Source organism: Oncorhynchus mykiss, chromosome 10 (assembly GCF_057628025.1).
Source record: "Oncorhynchus mykiss isolate SJ-2025 chromosome 10, ASM5762802v1, whole genome shotgun sequence".
Lineage (NCBI taxonomy): Eukaryota > Metazoa > Chordata > Actinopteri > Salmoniformes > Salmonidae > Oncorhynchus > Oncorhynchus mykiss.
Window position 1 is genome coordinate 20,217,324 of NC_143031.1, and position 23,341 is coordinate 20,240,664.

General features: G+C 43.2%; 1 long non-coding RNA gene across 1 annotated transcript in view; it reads left to right on the forward strand.

Annotated features, from left to right (window-relative positions):
- The window catches only part of LOC149979958 (uncharacterized), a 43,030-nt gene extending 20,366 nt beyond the window's left edge, over positions 1 to 22,664 (forward strand). The window contains exons 2-3 of the long non-coding RNA XR_016484044.1: positions 19,099 to 19,244; positions 22,237 to 22,664. This is a non-coding gene — a long non-coding RNA (uncharacterized LOC149979958). The remainder of the gene's footprint in view (positions 1 to 19,098; positions 19,245 to 22,236) is intronic.
- The last annotated feature ends 677 nt before the right edge of the window (positions 22,665 to 23,341 follow it).

The following is a 23,341-nucleotide window of genomic DNA, read 5'->3' on the forward strand; positions in this document are numbered from 1 at the left end:
TGTGGCAGACAACGTCTTAGATTTTCGTTACTTTGTTCGACACGTTCCTGCATGGATTATCGGAGGTGATCAAAGACTAGTTTGCAGCCCGGGGGCTTCCCATGGATCTCGACTCTGTCATAGCCTTGACAATAAGGATCGATGGGCGGCTACGGGAACATAAGAGGGAGAGGAGGTCTTCTCCCGGTCACACTCGCTTGTCCAAGATGCTCACCTCGCCTCCAAGGAATCCCGGAAGGATCCGATGTCACCCAAGTTCTCTCAGGAATCTCTGAGGGCTATCGACTCGCTGCCTCTGGAGCCCATGCAACTGGACTGGGCCAGATTGTCTCTTGCTGAACGCTTGCGCAGACTAAGCACCAGGAGCTGTCTGTATTGTTGAACAACAGGACATTACATATCTACCTGTTCATTAAAAGACCAGGCTCATCAAGTAGGTACGAATACGCTGGTGAGCCGTACAGGGAGTTTCCCATCTTCCATTTCTTGTACCCCTCTCCATGCTATCCTGTTGTGGGGTGACCAGTCCAAATCTCACCGGGTGCTGATTGATTCTGGGGCTGACTGCCCTGGTGTCGGAGCTGGGAATCCCTACACAACCCCTCTTCATTCCCATGGACATCAGAGCGTTGGATGGGCACTCTATTGGCAGAGTCACCCACACTACTTTTCCCATTAACCTGAGCGTGTCAGGTAATCACAGTGATTCTATGCAGTTTCTGCTCTTGAATCCCCTCATGCACCTGTGATTTTTTTTTTTTTTCATGGCTCCAGAGGTGCAATCCTCTGATAGATTGGGCTACTGGTTCTATCATTGGTTGGAGCCCATTCTTCCATGCACACGGTCTGAAGTCAGTGCAGCCTGCCCCGGGACGAAGCCTCAGATCTCTCCTCCATTCCCGCGGAGAACCTATCTGCAACATTCTACAATGTTTGCCTACAGAAAGTGGCCCTGGTGTCTCTGTTGGTTATGGTGGTGTTACATTGTTACAGTTTCCCCCTGACCTCTTAGAAAACAAATCCAGTTCTCATCTGTAGCACCAAATCAAAGATCTGGGTCATTAAGTTACCACAGCTTCTCTCACAATCAACATCACATACACGCATAATATTTTTCACTCGTATGCTAAGCTGTGTTACCGACAAAACATTCCACATTACACAAAAGGTGTACACACGCGTACACAAACATTGATTCTGGCAAACTGCATTTGACAAAACTAAAGTACACTTATTTACACCCCCCTCACCGCACGCACACACACACGCATCACTTTGTTACATCGACCATTTACTGTACACAGGAAGCCATGTGACCATGTGATTGATCAGGGTAATAGTGTGTGCCACAGTCCGTTAGCTCCGCCCCAAAAGGTGCTCTCCTGTCACCAGACTTAATTAACCATGATGTGTTTCTTCTGATACATGGTGGCGGACTCTTTGACAGATTGAGATATCAAGGAGTGCGTTTTTGTGGGCCGCCGCACCGCCGCCTCTGTATGGAGATGTATCCAAATTAGAGGAAGTAGTTCCCAGGATAATCATGCACTCGGGGGAAAAAGGGTCGTTTGGAGGTCATCAGCATATAGATCCACTGGCACACACACAACTGTAGTCAGCTACCTGATTCCCACTCACTTCTTTTACTAGCAATCATTTTCTTTAGAGGATGAATTTTCCCAGGCTGTGAATCAATATAGTTTTGGTCACAGTGTTGCAGCGCTAAACTGAATGATGTATAAATAGCCTCGTATTGTGGCTTAGCCTGTGATTGGCTCGGATAGACTTTTGTGATGGAGAGAGGGAAAGTGGAGTGCAGGGAGTTTTGTCTAAATACTGGTGGGTGATGTAAATGCTTGGAGAGGTGGGTGAGGCGGGCTCTCAAGGGTGTCTGGGAAAGGTTGGCGCTTTGAGCGGGAGCCTTTTATTTTCGGAGGCCTCCAAAGACCTCCCTTTTTCCTTTGTACTCCTTCGAAAATGTGCAGGATTTTGCCTTTCTCCAGCCTCACTTGAGACTCCCTGTCAACACTAGTTATTAACTGTTTCTATGAGGATTTCATAAATGTACCTCATAGTGTTGGAGAGTGCTCGGCCTCGCGGTACTAGTGCCTATAGAATACCATTGGGTGTCTTTGAAGGATACCAATATTTTCATAGCGATGTGGGGTTATTTTTACTATAATGGTGTCCTCAACATCCGAGTTAAGAAAGTTCCCTAAACAATGTTGATTGAGTGATAACTGACTTTGAGCTAAGCTTGTTATTGAAGAGAGGATGTGCTGACTAGCTGATATCCATTGTGCACTGACTAGGTCCACTCTGAACATTTAGTACTATAACTTTAAAGCACCTCTGTCAGTAGGCAGGTCAATTACTAGTGTTGACAGGATGATTGCTCCAGTATGATGTTTCATAATCAAAAGGAAGTTTGGTTGGAATTTAAATGAAGGCATTACTATTGACATGTTTATGTTAGCAAGAACTTCCCGACTTAACTGTGACATGTATTGTGGGAGTTATGGGAGTAAGTATGCTTAGGATATGTAGGACAGAACTGAATCGAATGTTGACTAGGCCTATATATGTACAGTAAGTGAATTTACACTATTTTACATTTTCCCAATGTGCTTTAGCGTTCCGATATAGTTCTGGATGTATTGTGATTGGTAAAGTCCAGGTGGGGAAGGCAGAGCTTGTCCCTGAGGATTCTTTAATGCTTTTCAGAGAATCTGCTCCCCTGCTGGCCTCTTTAAAAAAAAAGGCAGCAGAGAAAACTAAATCAAAGTAGGACTTCTCCAAAGCAGCGATGGGAAGTTTGTCTCTTTTTATTGACTCGTTCAGTGGAAATACAAATATTTGGACTAATTTAGTTCATTTGAGTCAGTAATGCCCAGAGCATGCAGGACCCCGTATAGGCGAACGATGAACTGAATACTTGAACGAGTCAGGATTCCACAAGCCTCTCGTTCACGTCATTCACCATAGGGGGCTTATTGGAGCTGTCATTTGTGACTGAGACTTGTAAAAGAATGCTTTAAACAATGTACATTTGTTGATTGCTAGGCCTACAAATACGGTTATTTCTTGGTACCTAGAGCCCCCCCAGTGGAGGTGTCATAATACCCATTAAACCTAGTGATCAAACAGGGAAATGGTTCCAAACGTTTTCCCACAATTCATTTTTCTCATAGGGGATAAACAGTTGAAATAAGGGCTGTGTTTTGAGTAGGCTTATCCTGGCGTGAAGTTTTGATATCCGTGTAAATCTCTCTCGGACTAGGTTACTTTCATCAATATATTCACTCTCATGGCAGTCAATGCATTGCTTGACTGCCATGAGGGTGATAAGCACAATATCGTTTGGGAACTGCAGCACCCCAAACTATCGTTTTCGAGTTTGTGAGCAAGAGGCTGTGAATGTTATGTTTCTACAAAGCTGTGTCCATCATAACACTCAATACTCAATTAATTGAATTCATTCTTGTATCATGCGATCAATTATCAGTTCTAAGCATGTATTTTTCTTCTCTATTCTGCCTGCAGCATGATATATTTTGCTTGCGTGTTTATATGACAGGCAGTTGTTGGCCTGAGTCCTGCTGTAGATTTCATTGCGGCCAGCAGGTGAAACGAACGAGTATCCGTAGAGTACAACCTTAACTCTCACAGAAAGCGGTGCAGGTACTAATCCAGGCAATTGTCATCTCCAGTCTGGACTACTGCAACTCACTGTTGGCTGTGTTCTCCGCTTGGGAAAGCCCACCTTGTGTTCAACTTTCCCAAGTTTTCCCATGTCACCCCTCTCCTCCACACACTCTACTAGCTTCCAGTTGAAGCTCACATCCACTACAAGACCATGGTACTAGCCTACGGAGCAGCAAGAGGAACTCCCCCTCCCTACCATCAGGCTATGCTCAAACCCTACAACCCAACCTGAGCACTCCGTTCTGCCACCTCTGGTCTCTTGGCCCTCCCACCCCTACAGGAGGCCAGCTCCCGCTCAGCCCAGTCCAAGGTTTTCTGTCTTTTCTCTTTTCTTATGAAAACATCTGAAACCCTACCTCTTCAAAGAGCATTTTAAATGATCCCACAGCACCCACCCCCCTTCTCACCCCAAAAAGTATTTTGTGAACTAACACACAATTTAATGGATTGTGGTTGTTGTGGATGGCTGTTCACAAATGTATATGTGTATTTTAACCCAATAATGGTTGAATTGAGGAAATGTAATTTGTCTGTCAATCATTGTTTTTGATACCAGTGGACAGCCAGTGAAAATGAGTACCTGCAACAGCTGTATAGTGCGGATCCTTGCCTGGAAACCAGACATTGAGTTGCATTGAATCATACGTCAGGCAGAAATTAGCATTTGAATCAGCAAAGTTTCCTCTCATGACCTCTACAAGCCAGAATGTTGAATAAAATAATATTTTTACGTACTTTACCGGTTGTCTGTGCGGTTGATCCTTTTGGCGGTGAGACAATTTATCCACAAGAAAGTATAATTACAAAAAAGCGCTGGTAGTGCTTTTAGATTTCTATTACCTGAAGCATGTGCACAAGATGAAAATACATGCATGAGACACATGCATACTTGCTGATCTTGTGCACGTGTTTACATGGTTCTGGGCATGCTTCCATGACAACAAAATCATAAAACTACTAAGCTAATAAGTCCTTCGTTTTTTGGGTTACACGTCCTATTCTTGAAGATCAAGAGCTATTCAATTAATTGGAATGACTGGAAATCTGGATTGGATTGAATGTAAAGATATAGCCTAATGATATTATTATCTGTATTGAAGTAGAATGCAATGGGTTAGAATAAGCCTACATAACCTATAAAGTATACTGCAACTTCCATTTACAGCCAGCTATGTAAACTCTAACATTGATTTATCCTCCAATAGATGTCGTTCAATTGGTAATATACATTTTTGTTTTAATCTAATGATTAAAAAAAATAAAGTATTCTAAAAGTAGAGTTTGGGTAACCTAAAAGTTACGCTACTGATTACAATTTTGGACAGTTAACTAGTTACTGTAACAGATTACATTTAGAAAGTAACCTACTCAAAACTGGGCACAAAGTAAACAGAAATGCTGTTTGCCAAAAATCGCTGATGAAAGACCTGACCACTCTGCTCTGCAAATTGGAAGAAAAAAGAAAGGCTTTGATTGCCTCTGAATTCTCTGTTTTTATATGTTGGGATGACAGTAAAGTCATTAGGTTGGAAATAAGGTGGAAGAGGTGACTGAACCATGCTAGATCACTATTAGCACATTCATGCAGGAACTGCAGATGGTAGAGGCAAAAAAGCACGGGTCACATGAGGTGTGTGTGTGTGTGTGGGGGGGTGGATTGGAGGGTTTTTGAATGATTGTAGGATTACTGAGTTTGTTCCCACCCGTGTCTTATTGACATAACTTTATGATGCTAATCACGTCCTTGGATCTCACAGTCAAATACTTTAGGTTATTCTGATGGATAGAGAGACTGCTTGGCACCATGCTCAATACCTTGGGGCTAGTTATTCTTACAGGTCTGAAACAGTGTGACATGGCTCTTTGCTGTATTTGAACATCAGTAATTAACTTCTCTCCTATAATTTCATCCAGGGCCATGTTCAGTAGGACACAACGTAACAAAACGTTAAGTAACTAACAAAAACCAGTGTTCTCATTGGAGAGCTTCAGGTAGTACGTCCCCATTATACACCGTTTCTAAACGTTTCCTCCCTACTGAACACAACCTTGGAGAAAGGCTCTTGCAAAGCCCAAATATGCTTTATTCTTCCTCAATATTTGATTTTGATATTTGAGGAGGTCCACATTGCTTTTTAATTGAAACAGTCCCACTGTTCCATCTCGGACTACACTGCCAGCTCCCTCTGATTGTGGGTTTAATTGTCAACAAGCTCTGTCTTGCACCAAAGTGAAAACCCAATGAACCTCTTCAGTCTGCTCTACCCTGGGAGAGACGGCTGCCAACTCAGGCGCCCTCAGCTCTGACTGTGATGGATAGCCTGTATCTCCAGCTCACCTTGCTGTTGTAATTGGGGTTATGGTTATCATAGCGAGACTATAGAACAACAGTAAGGGTTGGATAAAGTCACACTACCACACTGCTGAGTTAAAGGTGGAGTTAAAAGTTAGGGATGCCAGTTTCTCAGACACAGATCAAACCTAGACCTGGATACAAAAGCAATTTCAATGGAAAATTTACAAATTGACTAGGACTCATATTCGCTGACATTGAGTACTCTAGGACAGGACTTCATTTGAGTCGGAGGAAACCAGCTCAAAGAGTATGCTTTTTTGGAGTGCTGCCATGTTAACTGTTATTGATTGATTAATTTAAAGATAAACGGGTGGTTTTGCGGACACGGGTTAAACCTAAACCTAGGCTAAATTACACTTTTAAACTGGACTAACTGAAATTGTATTTCTCAAACATGGTTTAAAATAGTCTCAGACTTTCCCTTGTCTAGATTTTTTTAGTATTTTTAGTATGATTTCCAGAAGGACGATTAGAGTTAATCTAGATCTAAGCGAAGCTTTAAAGAAGCAGGTTTAACCAATAAGAGTCTAAACCCTGACTAAGTCAGGGGTAGGGGTGTTCTACTAAGCTACACTATACAGTGTATTCGGAAAGTATTCAGACCCCTTCCCCTTTTCCACATTTTGTTACATTACAGCCTTATTCTAAAATGGATTAAATAAATTAAAAAAACACATCAATCTACACACCCTACTTCATAATGACAAAGCGAATGTATAAAGGCACACACCTGTCTATATAAGTTCCCAAAGTTGACAGTGCATGTCAGAGCAAAAACCAAGCCATGAGGTCGAAGGAATTTTCCGTAGCGCTCCGAGACAGGATTGTGTTGAGGCACAGATCTGGGGAAGGATACCAAAAAATGTCTGCAGCATTAGCAGTGGCCTCCATCATTCTTAAATGATGGAATAAGTTTGGAACCACCAAGTCTCTTCCTAGAGCTGGCCGCCTGGCCAAACTGAGCAATCGGAGGAGAAGGGCATTCGTCAAGGAGGTGACGAAGAACCCGGTGGTCACATTGACAGAGCTCCAGAGTTCCTGTGTGTAGATGGGAGAACCTTCCATAATGAAAACCATCTAACCAGTTAGCCTGGAGCTAGCCTCGAGCTAGGCCCATCTCCCGCGTAGCCAAAGAGTTCCACCAGCCAATTCTTGGGCTAAAATACCACTTTGCCAATTGGCCTGGACCCTTTACTGCCGACACGGAGCCCCGCCGATACATCACGACTGGTCTGCCGACGTAACCGTCCGAGGTGGTTTCAACAGGCTCTTCCATTGCGATGTCGCCGGATGCCCATCTGCTAGCCCCGGCCCGCTAGCTGTCTGAATCGCCGTGTCTCCAGCTAGCCTAGCATAGCAGCAACTACGGAATTGGCTACCTGACTCATCTAGTGCAACTCACTGGATCCTATGATCACTCGACTACACATGCCTCTCCCTAATGTCAATATGCCTCATCTATTGCTGTTTTGGTTAGTGATTGTCTTATTTCACTGTAGAGCCTCTAGCCCTGCCCAATATGCCATAGATAGCCCTATTGTTCCACCCCTCACACATGCAGTGACCTCACCTGGCTTAACTGGTCCCTCTAGAGACAACGTCTGTCATCGTCACTCAATGCCTAGGTTTACCTCCACTGTACTCTCATCCTACTGTACCCTTGTCTGTACATTATGCCTTGAATCTATTCTTCCACGCCCAGAAATCTGCTCCTTTTACTCTCTGTTCCGAACGCACTAGACAACCAGTTCTTATAGCCTTTACCCATACACTTATCCTACTCCTCCTCTGTTCCTGATGCAGAGGTTAACCCAGGCCCTGCAGCCCCTAGCACCACTCCCATTTCCCAGGTGCTCTCATTTGTTGACTTCTGTCACCGTAAAAGCCTTGGTTTCATGCATGTTAACATTAGAAGCCTCCTCCCTAAGCTTGTTTTATTAACTGCTTTAGCACACTCCTCCAACCCTGATGTCCTAGCCATGTCTGAATCATGGCTTAGGAAGTCCACCAAAAATCCTGAAATGTCCATCCCTAACTATAACATCTTCCGACAAGATAGAACTGTCAAAGGGGGCAGAGTTAGCCTGCAGAGATCTGCCACACTATCCAGGTCTGTACCCAAACAATTCGAGCTTCTACTTTTAAAAATCCACCTCTCCAGAAACAAGTCTCTCACCGTTGCAGCTTGTTAAAGACACCCTTCAGCCCCCAGCTGTGCCCTGGACACCTTATGGGGCGGCAGGTAGCCTAGTGGTTAGAGCATTGGACTATTAACTGAAAGATCGAATCTCCGAACTGACAAGGTAAAAATCTGTCGTTCTGCCCATGAACAAGGCAGTAACCCAGTGTTCCGGGGCTGTAATTGAAAATAAGAATTTGTTCTTAATTGACTTGCATAGTTAAATAAATAAAAAAAATAAAAAATATGTTAATTGATTGCCATCTATCTTCAGAGTTTGTTGACCTAAACTGGGATATGCTTAACACCCTGGCTGTCCTACAATCTAAGTTAGATGCCCTCAATCTGACATAAATTGTCAAGGAAACTACCAGGTACAACCCTAAATCTGTAACCATGGGCACCCTCACAGATATCATCCTGACCAACCTGCCCTCTAAATACACCTCTGCTGTCTTCAACCAGGATCTCAGCGATCACTGCCTCATTTCCTGCATCCGTAATAGGTCTGCGGTCAAACAACCACCCCTCATCACTGTCTAACGCTTCCTAAAACACTTCAGCGAGCAGGCCTTTCTAATTGACCTGGCCCGGGTATCCTGGAAGGATATTGACCTCATCCCATCAGTAGAGGATGCCTAGTTGTTCTTAAAAAGTGCTTTCCTCATCATCTTAAATAAGCATGCCCCATTCAAAAAAATAGAATTAGGAACAGATATAGCCCTTGGTTCACCCCAGACTTGACTGCCCTTGACCAGCACAAAAACATCCTGTGGCGTTCTGCATTAGCACCGAATATCCCCCGCGATATGCAACTTTTCAGGTAAGTTAGGAACCAATATACACAGCATCCTGTATCATTAATTCCAAAAAGTTTTGGGACACTTTAAAATCCATGGAGAATAAGAGCACCACCTCCCAGCTGCCCACTGCACTGAGAATAGGAAACACTGTCACCACTGATATATCCACAATTTCAATAAGCATTTTTTTTACGGCTGGCCATGCTTTCCACCTGGCTGCCCCTACCCCAGCCACAGCTCTGGACACCATGCAGCAACTTGCCCAAGCACCTCAGAATCCCCTTCACCAAAACCCAGACAGTTGAAGTTCTGAAAGAGCTGCAAAATATGGATCCCTACAAATCAGCTGGGCTAGACAATCTGGACCCTCGCTTTCTAAAATTATTCACTGAAATTGTTGCAACCCCTATTACGAGCCTGTTCAACCTCTCCTTCGTATCGTCTGAGATCCCCAAAGATTGGAAAGCCTCTTCAAAGGGGGAGACACTCTAGACCCAAACTGCTATAGACCTACATCCATCCTGCCCTGCCTTTCTAAAATCTTCAAAAGCCCATTTAACAAACTGTTATGGGATTTTTATCAATATTGACTAAATGAGGTAAACTGCACTATAACTGGCAAGAATTCTACCCTGTCTTTCTTGTAGTATTAAATGTTTGTCCATTAGCAGGGTTATATTAGGGGGGTTATATGGCATGTACCTAGGAAGAAAGGTATGTATGTGGAGATAAGAGAGGACAGGGAGGGCTCCTCCAGAGTTATGATGTCTGGGGGAGCCTGGAACGGTCAGTTGAGGGGTTATAAACTGGTTAGACTCATGAGAAAATCCATGTTGGTGTGTGTGTAGTTTAGGATGATTTAAGAAGGAATGAATTTGTGGAAACTTTGTAGCTCTCGCAAATAAATTGGAACCTGATCAATTGTGACCTGGGAATTCTGTCTGTTTTATTTAAGACAAACTCTGGGTATCAGACAGATTTATATAATTGGAATTTATGAACACTGATTAAATAATTACCTGACACAAACAGATCACCAAACATTTCAAATCCCACTGTACCTTCTCCACTATGCAATCTGGTTTCCGAGCTGGTCATGGGTGCACCTCAGCCACGCTCAAAGTCCTAAATGATATCATAACTGCTATCGATAAAAGACAGTACTGTGCAGCCTTCTTCATAGACCTGGCCAAGGCTTTCGACTCTGTGAATCACTGCATTTTTATTGGCAGACTCAACAGCCTTGGTTTCTCAAATGCCTGCCTCGCCTGGTTCACCAACTACTAGACAGAGTTCAGTGTGTCAAATCGGAGGGCCTGTTGTCCGGATCTCGGGCAGTCTCTATGGGGGTGCCACAGGGTTCAATTCTCGGGCCGACTCTTTTCTCTGTATACATCAATGATGTCGCTCTTCCTGCTGGGGATTCTCTGATCCACCACTACGCAGACGACACCATTCTGTATACATCTGGCCCTTCTTTCGGCTTCCTATTTTGCAACAAAGTGTCCTTCACTCATGCTGCCAAACATACCCTCGTAAAACGGACTATCCTACCGTTCCTTGACATCGGCAATGTCATTTACAAAATAGTCTCCAACACTCTACTCAGCAAGCTGGATGTAGTCTATCACAGTTCCATCCGTTTTGTCACCAAATCCCCATATACTTCCCACTACTGCGACTTGTATGCTCTCTTTGGCTGGCCCTCACTACATTTTCGCCGCCAAAGCCACTGGCTCCAGGTCATCTAGAAGTCTTTGCTAGGTAAAGCCCCGCCTTATCTCAGCTCACTGGTCACCATAGCAACACCCACCCGTAGCACACGCTCCAGCAGGTATATTTTACTGGTCATCCCCAAAGCCAACACTTCCTTTGGCCGCCTTTCCTTCCAGTTCTCTGCTGCCAATGACTGGAACGAATTGGAGTCTTATATCTCCCTCTCTAAATTTTAAGCATCAGCTGAATTTAAGCATCAGCTGTCAGAGCAGCTCACTGTACCTGTAAGCTGCACTGTACCTGTACACAGCCAATCTGTAAATAGCACACCCAACTGCCTCATCCCCATATTGTTATTTATCCTCTTGCTCTTTTGCACCCCAGTATCTCTACTTGCACATCCTCAACTGTACATCTATCACTCCAGTGTTAATGCTAAATTGTAATTATTTTGCCACAATGGACTATTTAATGACTTATGTCGCGTCCCTACTCTTCTACATTTGCACACACTGTACATAGATTTTTCTATTGTGTTGACTGTACGTTTAATTACGTGTAACTCTGTTGTTTCTGTCGCACTGCTTTGCTTTATCTTGGCCACGTCGTAGTTGTAAATGAGAACTTGTTCTCAACTAGCCTACCTGGTTAAATAAATCTCTGCAGCACTCCACGAATCATGCCTTTATGGTAGAGTGGCCAGACGGAAGGCACTCCTCAGTAAAAGGCACATGACAGCCCGCTTGGAGTTTGCCAAAAGCCACCTAAAGGACTCTGACCATAAGAAACAAGATGCTCCGGTCTGATGAAACCTAGATTGAATTCTTTGGCCTGAATGCCAAGCGTCAGGTCTGGAGAAAACCATGAAGTATGGTGATGACAGCATCGTGGGGGATGTTTCAGCGGCAGGGACTAGGAGAGTAGTCAGGCTTGAGGGAAAATACAGAGCAAAGTAAAGGGAGATCCTTGATGGAAACCTGCTCCAGAGCGCTTAGGACCTCAGACTGGGCTGAAGGTTCACCTTCCAACAGGACAACAACCCTAAGCACACAGCCAAGACAACACAGGAGTGGCTTCGGGCCATGTCTCTGAATGTCCTATAGTGGTCTAGCCAGAGCGCGGACGTGAACCCGGTCAAACCTCTCTGGGGAGACCTGAAAATAGCTGTGCAGTGATGCTCCCCATCCAACCTGACAGAGCTTGAGAGGATCTGCAGAGAAGAACGGGAGAAACCTCCCAAATACTGGTGTGCCAAGCTTGTACCCAAAAAGACTCTAGGCTGTATTCGCTGCCAAAGGTTCTTCAACAAAGTACTGAGTAAAGGGTCTGAATACTTATGTAAATGTGATATTTATAAATTTGCAAACCAAAAAAATACTTGTTTTTGTTTTGTCATTATGGAGTATTGTGTGCAGATTGAGGGGGGAAAGAAAACAATTTAAAAATCTATTTTATGACAAGTCTGTAATGTAACGGAATGTGAAAAAAGTGTGTATACAAAAGTATGTGGACACCCCTTCAAATGAGTGGATTTGGCTATTTCAGCCACACCCATTGCTGACAGGTGTATAAATCAAGCACACAGCCATGCAACTCCATAGTCAAACATTGGCAGTAGAATGGCCTTACTGAAGAGCTCAATGACTTTCAACGTGGCACCGTCATACAGTAGGATGCTACCTTTTCTCTGTCCTGCAAGAGCTGCCCCGGTCAACTGTAAGTGCTGTGATTGTGAAGTGGAAACATCTAGGAGCAACAACGGCTCAGCGGTGATGTGGTAGGTCATGCTTGTAGCGAAAGGCTTGTGCTTCTAGTTCCAACAGTGCAGTAATATCTAACAATTCCCCAATAACTACCTAATACACACAAATTTAAAGGGGTGAATGAGAATATGTACATATTTAGTATATGGTAAGTATATGGATGAGAGATGGCCGAGCGGCATAGGCAAGGTGCAAGAGATTGTATAAAATACAGTATATAATGTGATATGAGTAATGTAAGATATATATATATATATATAAACATTAAAGTGGCATTATTTAGAGTGGCATTGTATAAAGTGACTTGTGATCCATGTATTAAAGTGACCAGTGATTTGGTTTCAATGTAGGCAGCAGCCTCTGAGTTAGTGATAGCTGTTTAGCCGTCTGATGGCCTTGAGATGGAAGCTGTTTTTCAGGCTTTCGGTCCCAGCTTTGGTGCACCTGTACTGACCTCGCCTTCTCCACTGCTGTCCCGTCCATGTGGATAGGGGGGTGCTCCCTCTGCTGTTTCCTGAAGTCCACGATCATCTCCTTTGTTTTTTTTGACGGTGAGTGAGAGGTTGTTTTCCTGACATCACACTCCAAGTGCCCTCACCTCCTCCCTGTAGGCTGTCTCGTTGTTGTTGTTGTTGGTAATCAAGTCTACTACTGCTGTGTTGTCTGCAAACTTGATGATTGAGTTGGAGGCAAGCATGGCCACGCAGTCATGGGTGAACAGGGAGTACAGGAGGGACTGAGCACGCAGTGTTGAGGGTCAGCGAAGTGGAGATGTTGTTTCCTTCCTTCAACACTTGGGGGCGGCAACTCAGAAAGTCCAGGACCCAATTGCACAGAGTGGGGTTGAGACCCAGGGCCTCCAGCTTGATGATGAGATTGGAGGGTGCTGAATGCTGAGCTGTAGTCAATGAACAGAAATCTTACATAGTTATTCCTCTTGTCCAGATGGGATAGGGCAGTGTGATTGCGTCATCTGTGGACCTGTTGGGGCGGTATGCAAACTGAAGTGGGTCTAGGGTGGCGGTAAGGTGGAGCTGATATGATCCTTGACTAGTCTCTCAAAGCACTTCATGATGACTGAAGTGAGTGCTACAGGGCGATAGTCATTTAGTTCAGTTATCTTTGCCTTCTTGGGTACAGGAACAATGGTAGCCATGTGGGGACAACAGACTGGGATAGGGAGAGATTGAATATGTCTGTAAATACCCCTGCCAGCTGGTCTGCGCATGCACTGAGGACGCGGCTAGGGATGCCATCTGAGCCAGCAGCCTTGCGAGGGTTAACACGTTTAAATGTTTTACTCCGGAGCAGTCCTTGTTAGTGGGCCGTGACGGTGGCACTGTATTTTCTTCAAAGCAAGCAAAGATGGTGTTTAGTTTGTCTGGAAGCGTGACGTTGGTGTCCGTTACGTGGCTTCTTTTCTTTTTGTAGTCTGTGATTTCCTGTAGACCCTGCCAAATACGTCTCGTGCCTGAGCCGTTGAATTGCGACTCCACTTTGTCCCCGTACTGGCATTTCACTTGTTTGATTGCATTGCGGAGGGAAAAACTACAATGTTTATATTCAGCCATATTCCCAGACCTCTATCCAAAGTTAAATTATGTGGTTTGCGCTTTCAGTTTTGCACGAATGCCGCCATCTATCCACGGTTTCTGGTTAGGGTAGGTTTTAATAGTCACAGTGGGTACATCTCCCATGCACTTCTTTACAAACGCACTCACCGAGTCAGCAGTCGATGTTGTTCTCAGAGGCTGACCGGAACATATTCCAGTCCGCGTGATCAAAACAATCTTGAAGCGTGGCTTTCCATTGGTCGGACAGCGTTGAATGGTTCTCATCACTGGTACATCCTGTTTGAGTTTCTGCCTATAAGACGGAGGAGCAAGATGGTGTCGTGGTCGGATTTGCCGAAGAATTTAGATAGTCTTGTTCTCAAATTTACTTTGTTAAAATTCCCAGCTACAATAAATGTAACCTTAGGATGTATGCTTTCCAGTTTGCATATAGTCCAGTGAAGTTCCTTGATGGCCGTCTTGGTGTCTGCTTGAGGGGGAATGTACACAGCTGTGACTATAACTGACGAGAATTCTCTTGGTAGGTAAAATGGCTGGCATTTGATTGTAAGGAATTCTAGATCGAGTGAGCAGAAGGAGTTCCTGGATGTTGTTATGATTACACCATGAGTTGTTAATCATAAAGTATACACACCCGCCCTTCCTCTTCCCAGAGAGGTGTTTATCTATGTTGGCGCAATGTATGGAGAAGGCCGGTGTCTCGACCGATTCCGACAACATAGCCAAAGAGAGCTATGTTTCCATGAAACAGAGAATCTTGGAATCTCTGATATCGCTCTGGAAGCCAACCTTTGCTTGAATTTCATATGCCTTGTTGTCAAGAGACTGGACATTGGCTAGTAGTATACTCGGGAATGGTGGGCGACATACCCGCCTATGGAGCCTGGCCGGGTGGCCACTTCGTCTGCAACTTCTGCGGCGTCGTTGTTTTGGGTCAACCACTGGAATTAGATCCATTGTCCTGGGTGGTGGTCCAACTACTGGGTGGTGGACTACTGGAACTCGATCCATTGTCCTGGGTGGTGGTCCTGTGGAGGTCCTCATGAGAGCCAGTTTCATCATAGCGCTTGATGTTTTTTTGCGACTGCACTTGAAGAAACTTTCAAAGTTCTTGAAATCTTCCCTATTGACTGAACTTCATGTCTTAAAGAATTGAATGTCTGTTTGTCTTCACTTATTTTAGCTGTTCTTGCCATAATATGGACTTTTACCAAATATGGCTATATTCTGTATACCACCCCTACCTTGTCACAACACAACTGATTGGCTCAAACACATTAAGAAGAAAATACATTCAGTCTCCAGATCTCAACCCCATAGAAAATCTTTGGAGGGAGTTGAAAGTCTGTGTTGCCCAGCAAAACATCACTGCTCTAGAGGAGATCTGCATGGAGGAATGGGCCAAAATACCAGCAACAGTGTGTGAAAACCTTGTGAAGACTTACAGAAAACGTTTGACCTCTGTCATTGCCAACAAAGTGTATATAACAAAGTATTGAGATAAGCTTTTGTTATTGACCAAATACTTATTTTCCACCATATTATGCCAATAAATTCATAAGAAATCCTACAATGTGATTTTCTGGAATTTTCTTCCTCATTTTGTCTGTCATAGTTGAAGTGTACCTATGATGAAAATTACAGGCCTCTCATCTTTTTAAGTGGGAGAACTTGCACAATTGGTGGCTGATTAAATACTTTTTTGCCCCACTGTATTAGTGTGTAGCCCAAACTGTTCAGACTCTACAGAGAGAAGTTGGCAGGTCGGCTGTACCGACTGCTAACGGGTCCCAAGACACTTTTTTTAGGGGTCGTAGAGCAAAACAGAACACCATTGTGTTCTTGAGACCTCAAATCAACTTTTATGTCACATGCGCCGAATACAACAGGTGTAGATCTAGACAAGTCTAGATTCTTACTTCAAGCCCTTAACCAACAATGATCTAAGAAGTTCAGAAGAAAAAAGTGGAGTAAAAAACGTATAAAAAATATTAAGAATCTCATCTTTCCATTGTGGGGTAATTATTTGTAGGCCAAATCATTCTAAAACCAAACGACTTTGTGAGAAGACCGATTTTTCAGGATGTCTCATCTGCTGCGTTCAAAACAACTGGGAACTCTGAAAATACAAGGTCAGTGATCTTCAGGCCGGAGCTCTTGATAGAGGCCCAAGTTCCTGAGTTGGATGACCATTCAAATAGATTTTTCCCAGTCAGAGCTATTTTTTTCAGAGTTCCCAGTTGTTTTGAAACCACTAGGGTTGGAAGTTGGAGATCTCCGAGTTCCCAGTTGTTTTGAAAGCAGCAAAACACCACTCTAGCTTTGTCCCCTTTCACCGCAAAAGTGCAACATAGGCAGATGCATAGGTGGATTGAGACGTCTCTAGCTTAAACTGGCAGATTTTATTGGGGATTTTTTTTATGATGCTAATTTCAGTTCCGAAGTGGCGCAGACTTTAGAGAGTCAGGACACCTATTTAACGTCCCATCCAAAATTACCTCTGTCCATTGTTTGGTTTAGGTGACTTGCTCCAATTCCACACAATGCTTGGGCTACACATGTATTAGTGTTCAATCCCTGGTTTTTGACGCATCCTCAGGTCAGCACCAAGTGCACGTCGTTAATCTCATCAGGCTTCACAAAGATGAACTAGTTAGTCCGTATTTACCTTAGTCTGAGACTCCCTAGTCTAGAACGATGAATCTGAAGTTAAGCAACGTCTCAGAAAGCCATTTTTAAATCTAGATTAATTTAAGTAGAATTAGCCTAGTCCTGAAATAAATTAAACTCTGTCCGTGAAACCAACCCCCCAAAATATTTTTGGTTTGTTCTCTAGCAGTAGTAGTCTTCATTGTCTAGATATAGGGCCAGGTATTGACTCTACTGGGAAATGTCTTCACTGATCCCTTTAATTAATTTGCGATCTATTAAACAAGCAACGTTTTGTAGCAGTTTGATCTCATTTGAATAAGTGGCATGTGTGCCGCATACATGTATCAAACAATGGAGAATAAAATGTTTCTAATTAATTCTGGAGGCTAGAACAGCTGCTGCACTTTCCTGATTTGGCCATGTTTTAGATTTGGTTCATTAAGAAATGCTTCTTCTTCAGGATTGAGTTGGCTGATCGCATCCAACTTTTAGGTGCATACATCGCCACCTACTGTACTGGAGTGAGAGACCAGTCACAGCCTACCTATGTCAAATACCAGTAATACAAAATTGGGGAAAAGGAAAATGACCCTGGAAACTATTAGCCCTCACAACAACAACAACAAAAAACCACCCTATTCCACTATTTAAGCCTATCTAATCTTACTCCAGGCCAATGGTCTGGGAGGACAGAACTCTACCAGTCAACACCCCCTACAACTCTTCTGCAGTAAAACCTCACAATCCCAAGTAATTCTCTATAGCTGCCACCACAACCTATTTTCTGTGACTTACATTCCATTTCTGCAGTAGAGTTGACAACCATGGGTATGAATGCTAAGAAACCCACCTTACTGAAGCACATATTATTCCCATCCCTCTCTATTGGTCTCTGCCTATTGACAAGAATCCCCTCAGGATCTCTCACCCTGTCCCCATCTTCTTCTACCACTCTCTTCACTGCTTCAGCATACGGCACTTTCTGTACTACTCTTTCTGTACTACCTGCCTTCTCGCACCGGACACCTCCGATCTCCAGCCCCATGGTCACCCCCACAGCTAACACACACACCTTTCTCCACTGATACTACACATCCCTTCGTCTCATGCCCTCCTGCGCACTTCTCACATCTAGGAATCTCCCTTTGCTGCAACATGACCATACGCTTGGATAAAGAAATGCTATGCCAAGACTGAATTCAAGCGTGAGTTGGTTTCGGGGAGTGGTCATGTGGGTGTCTCATGTGTGTTCGCAGGTGGGAAGAGTTAGCCAAACTATTTTGACAATTAACTTCAGCCGGCTGGCGTGCGACCGTGGCAAACCTATCACCCAAGATTTTTAGGGACCGTCAATAAATTGTAATGTGAATAGGACAAAATGTTCATGTTGCACATCTTTTATTAATTTTTTTCAATGTTTGTAAATTAATTTCTACAATTTATAGCAAAACATTTTTTGTGCTATTGACCTTTTGAAATATTGTCCCATTTTGTAATTTAATGATGGTCCCTAACTAGCCCCATGGGGATACAAAATGTCATACCAAATTGACCATGGGCATTACAATTGGGTTGAGTGCAGCTGTGCTCTGAAAAGATGATTACTTGAGTGCTGCCAGCTGTGGGCATGTGGGCAGGATAAAAAAAAAAAAACAACAACACACAGAACACCCTTATGGTACCCTTTATTCTGTGAAATATAAATCTCAGTTTTGGACAAGACTGACTTTATGAATAAAATTGCCCTATATACATTGTCCTATTGTAGGCAATTTTGACACTAGAATACATGGCTCCGGCTCATATTGATGCCACATAGGCCATTTTCAAAACGAGAAGTTGCTAATAAGGGGCAGTCGCTCTTCAAAGACATTCTGCCTCCACAGATGTTTAATACATAGGCCTAACAGAGCAGGCTAGCGGCCACTAAAGCTAACAGAAGTTGTAATATGTGTAAGCAAACATCCACAGTGTGTAGCAGCAGATGGCAGCTGCGGCACTGCACTGTCACTCATGCACTCAGAGAGATGAGGAGCGTTCAGGCTTTACCCAGGCAGGCTGTGTCAGGCTCTTTATATCAATGGGCTGTTTTGTCAGGTGTCTTAGAAATGCTCTCTTGTACACACAAAGATAGTTAGACACACACACACACCAACATGACACAAGCAAAGACACAATGAATCCAGCGTGCGAGAGAGGGAAGGAAATAGTGGGTATAGAAAAGGAGAAAAGCAAAGGGGCCATAAGCCACTTTTCACACGGTCTATATAGCTGTTGTTGTGGAAGATCAAAGCATTCACCGTTACATTCCCCCCCCCCCCTCTCGCTCTCTCCCTATCTCTCTCTCCAGGATTTCAGAGCTGTGCAAACCTACAGCTGAGCTAAGGGATTAATCCCAGCCTTGAATTTAAAGAAGAGAAAGAATCGAAGGAAATGGTTTGAGTTTGAGCCTAAACTTGGCCCTCATTGGGGGAAAAAACATGTTACTGTCTTGCAGTAAGTGAATGATCATGTCTGTCTTGAACAATATCCATCCAATATACTGTACTGTATACACTGTTACCTTTCTGTGTGATAGCCTTTCTGAGGTTGATTTGAGAAGAAGATTAGCTGGGGAGACTCCAAATGTATAGGCCTAGTAAACCTTATATTTGAATATGTCTGCAGGTTTGTTTTACATTTGTCAGGAACCTTTGACAGGAGCCTTGAAGGTATGGCTCTTTAAACTGTGACTTTACAAAAGACATGATTTCATTACCTCTAAGAATGTCCAAATGTAAACGGGAAGATTAAACGCAAAAGAAAGATGTTGAATACAAATGGGAAATTACACATATATACATAAAAAACATACCTGGTAAATCGAACTGGACTTTAAATAGAGAGAACGCTGACAACTCGGAGCCAGTCAGAGCTATGAATATGTCAAATATGCTAGGTCTATAAGAACGTAAGTATATCCCATCAGTGATGGTATGTGACTGCTTAATCCCTTTTACCATCCCACTGTTCCCCCATGTTCTACCAGCCTGGGCCCATTACAGCTAATATAGAGCATGCTGAGCTTATATCTGTGGATGGCCTCTTGTGTGAAATGCTGCCGCCACCAACACACAGTGATCATCATGCTTGGAGCATTCTGCCAAAGACACACGCACACTCACAAATGAGCAAGCCTAGAACTGGACTAAGCATCTGGGGCCCATTGAAAAACACTCGACCAATGATCCGTTGATGCGGATTGCCAGCTTTGATCCATGCCTGGACCTGGAGGACGCAAAGTTCTTTGTTTGTCAGACAAATTATTAGGACGAAACTACAGAACCGTACAAAACAAGAGAACACACATGGTTGATGTTCAGAAAATACAGTGCCTTGCGAAAGTATTCGGCCCCCTTGAACTTTGCGACCTTTTGACACATTTCAGGCTTCAAACATAAAGATATAAAACTGTATTTTTTGTGAAGAATCCACAACAAGTGGGACACAATCATGAAGTGGAACGACATTTATTGGATATTTCAAACTTTTTTAACAAATCAAAAATTGAAAAATTGGGCGTGCAAAATTATTCAGCCCCTTTACTTTCAGTGCAGCAAACTCTCTCCAGAAGTTCAGTGAGGATCTCTGAATGATCCAATGTTGACCTAAATGACTAATGATGATAAATACAATCCACCTGTGTGTAATCAAGTCTCCGAATAAATGCACCTGCACTGTGATAGTCTCAGAAGTCCGTTAAAAGCGCAGAGAGCATCACGAAGAACAAGGAACACACCAGGCAGGTCCGAGATACTGTTGTGAAGAAGTTTAAAGCCGGATTTGGATACAAAAAGATTTCCCAAGCTTTAAACATCCCAAGGAGCACTGTGCAAGCGATAATATTGAAATGGAAGGAGTATCAGACCACTGCAAATCTACCAAGACCTGGCCGTCCCTCTAAACTTTCAGCTCATACAAGGAGAAGACTGATCAGAGATGCAGCCAAGAGGCCCATGATCACTCTGGATGAACTGCAGAGATCTACAGCTGAGGTGGGAGACTCTGTCCATAGGACAACAATCAGTCGTATATTGCACAAATCTGGCCTTTATGGAAGAATGGCAAGAAGAAAGCCATTTCTTAAAGATATCCATAAAAAGTGTCATTTAAAGTTTGCCACAAGCCACCTGGGAGACACACCAAACATGTGGAAGAAGGTGCTCTGGTCAGATGAAACCAAAATGGAACTTTTTGGCAACAATGCAAAAAAAGGCATAAAAGCAACACCCTGAACACACCATCCCCACTGTCAAACATGGTGGTGGCAGCATCATGGTTTGGGCCTGCTTTTCTTCAGCAGGGACAGGGAAGATGGTTAAAATTGATGGGAAGATGGGTGGAGCCAAATACAGGACCATTCTGGGAGAACCTGATGGAGTCTGCAAAAGACCTGAGACTGGGACGGAGATTTGTCTTCCAACAAGACAATGATCCAAAACATAAAGCAAAATCTACAATGGAATGGTTCAAAAATAAACCTATCCAGGTGTTAGAATGGCCAAGTCAAAGTCCAGACCTGAATCCAATCGAGAATTTGTGGAAAGAACTGAAAACTGCTGTTCACAAATGCTCTCCATCCAACCTCACTGAGCTCGAGCTGTTTTGCAAGGAGGAATGGGAAAAAATGTCAGTCTCTCGATGTGCAAAACTGATAGAGACATACCCCAAGCGACTTACAGCTGTAATCGCAGCAAAACTTAAGGGGGCTGAATAATTTTGCACGCCCAATTTTTCAGTTTTTGATTTGTTAAAAAAGTTTGAAATATCCAATAAATGTCGTTCCACTTCAGGATTGTGTCCCACTTGTTGTTTATTCTTCACAAAAAAATACAGTTTTATATCTTTGTTTGAAGCCTGAAATGTGGCAAAAGGTCGCAAAGTTCAAGGGGGCCGAATACTTTCGCAAGGCACTGTATATATGTATATATATTGGTCATATTGGTCATGGCTCCCGAGTGGTGCAGCGGTCTAAGGCACTGCATCTCATTGCAAGAGGCATCACTACAATCTCTGGTTCGAATCCAGGTTGTATCACATCTGGCCGTGATTGGGAGTCCCATAGGGCGGCGCACAATTGGCCCAGCGTCTTCTGGGTTTTGCCGGGGTAGGCCGCCATTGTAAATAAGAATTTGTTCTTCAAGGTTAAATAAAATATATATATATTACAGAGCCTTTCCATAAGTCCACTCAAGTTTCTTCAAATGTCTTCTGACTGTGATTAGAGCGACGTTAATGTTGTGCTGTGATGCCAGCAGATTCCAGACTGCATTTGCCGATCGCCCATCATCTTAAACCATCAGTGAGTCGATGGCTTGAACAGTCTCGCTGGAAGTTGAATACAATGTAAAAATGATGACCAGCAGTGTCAAATAATATAAACAGTGGTTTATATAGGGTGTGTATTAATTGTATGTGTATTCATCTTTTCTTACTTTTGTTGACACAGATTTCACAGGTCCCCACTCCTTTACTGCACATCGGCGGAAAATCCATTTCACCATGAGAGTGAAATCATGCTGGCCTTTGATTGGGAGAACATCCACGCCATAGAGGACGTCCCCATGGGGCTCTGCTGGGGCTGTATTTTTTGTTTTCAGTAAAATTTCCCCAAAATGTAAAAAATACTTATATTCTTGTCACGTCCTGACCTTAGTTCCTTTTTTATGTCTCTGTTTTAGTTTGGTCAGGGCGTGAGTTGGGGTGGGCATTCTATGTTTTTGTTCTATGTTTTGTATTTTTGTGTTTGGCCTGGTATGGTTCCCAATCAGAGGCAGCTGTCAGTCGTTGTCTCCGATTGAGAACCATGCGTAAGCAGCCTGTTTTCCCACTATGGTTTGTGGGTAGGTGTTTTCTGTGTTTTCACCAGTTGTAATAAATTTACGACGCTGCATTTTGGTCCGATCTATCCTACTCCTCATCAGACGAAGAAGAAGTTCGTTACAGTTCTGGGGATAAGAGAAGTTGGGGTGAAGTTACCAGGGCCGGTCATAAAGATGGCAAACTTCCTAACATAATTAAGTGGTTGTTGGGCACACACACACTAAAGCAAAAAAAAATCTGTATTTAGCATCAAGTCTACAATATTGTTAGTTTACCTATGATTCATTTTTAATGTATGTTGTTTTTTTGTACATAATTATTTTATGATATAATGAAAAGTGTATGTATTTATTATGGTCTGACATGTCTGCAGAAATGTTGCAATTTTGCAATGTGTTTTGTTTGGTAAATTGTTTTGTAAATATGAATTCACATTTGTGGTACCGCTAAGTAAGCAATTAATTATTTCAGTCAATATTGTTATTATTATTACTAAAAAAATATAATGGAGTGACAGACAGTTAAAAAATGATAAGTTGTTTTTTTTGAAGAACCTTTTTCAAGCGTTCTTCAGAGAACTTATAGTGGTTCCCCCACAGTTTCAATTTGAAGAACCTTTACTTTTTAGAGTGTATGAGTAAATGTCAGTTGGCTTTTCATAGTCGGGCATTAGGTGTCATGGAAATTCAGTAATGAGAGAGACTTGGTCATTTCTTCAAACATTGATCTTT